The following is a 1,102-nucleotide window of genomic DNA, read 5'->3' as shown; positions in this document are numbered from 1 at the left end:
CATTGTCAGTTGAGCAAAATCATATTTCATTTGGCACAACTAATAAATGTAGTCATTAGTATTTACCCACCACTGTTTGCAAGAGGAGTTGATAAAGAAGAAAAGTTGACACTTGATCAATTGTGAACTCAAGTTGCGAGGTCCTGTCTTGTTCTCCCTAACACATGGAAAAGGAAGCTTGAACTATAAGAGAAGTCACATAATAAAAGACCTTTTAATTGTCTGTCACCCAATTCACTAGTGAAATATGGCTCATTGAATATCTTGAAATCTGATCAATCAAATTGGTAACTTCTTGTCTCTTAGGGAGTAGCTAGGAAGGAAATTAAAATATATGAGAATTCTTGATATAGAAAAGTGTAAGTCTATAGCCATGCTACCCTGAACAAGCCCGTTCTCATCTGATCTCAGAAGCTAAGCAGGGTTTGGCCTGGTTAGTACTTGGATGGGAGACCACTTGGGAAGACCAGGTGCTGTAGGTATAAAAAAAATAAAAAAAATAATGGATCGTAAGCTGACAAGGTCCTTGCAAGCTGTGAGGTCAACCAAGGGTTGGTGCGCCTAAAAAAGAAAAGTGTACCTCTCCCCAGTTGTTACCTGTTACAGTTCCCTTAAAATCAGGTTGAACAAAATGAGCACACATATCTTCTGTCCTTCTTCTATCATAGACTGGTTTGCCTAATTTAAAATTTATATAAATTGAATCATACTGTATGTTCTATTTTGCATCTGGATTATTAAAAATTTTAATTTTTTTAAATATCCAGTTGACATACAATAGTATATTAGTTTCAGGTGTGCAACATAGTGATTAGACGTTTGTGTAACTTACAAAGTGATCACCCCAATAAGTCTAACACCCATCTGAAAACATACATAGTTATTACAATAGCATCGATTATATATATTCCCTAAGCTTTACTTTACATCTTTCTGACTGTTGTTATAACTGGCAATTTGTATATCTTAATCCTTTCCTCTTTTTCACCCAGCCTCTTAAACTCATCCCATCTGGCAACCATCAAAATGTTCTCTGTATCTGAGTTTGTTTCTGTTTTGTTTGTGTTTTTAGAATCCACATATAAGTGAAATCATATGGTAT

The 1,102-nt window shown here is 35.0% G+C and overlaps 1 pseudogene; it reads left to right on the top strand.

Moving 5' to 3' along the window:
• Nucleotides 1–363: 363 nt before the first annotated feature.
• On the top strand, nt 364–482 carry LOC111729799 (annotated as a pseudogene).
• Nucleotides 483–1,102: the final 620 nt, after the last annotated feature.

Source organism: Pteropus vampyrus, unplaced genomic scaffold (assembly GCF_000151845.1).
Source record: "Pteropus vampyrus isolate Shadow unplaced genomic scaffold, Pvam_2.0 Scaffold281, whole genome shotgun sequence".
Taxonomy (NCBI): Eukaryota; Metazoa; Chordata; class Mammalia; order Chiroptera; family Pteropodidae; genus Pteropus; species Pteropus vampyrus.
Note: the sequence above shows the minus strand (reverse complement) of the source record. Positions and strands in the feature narration are given on the sequence as shown.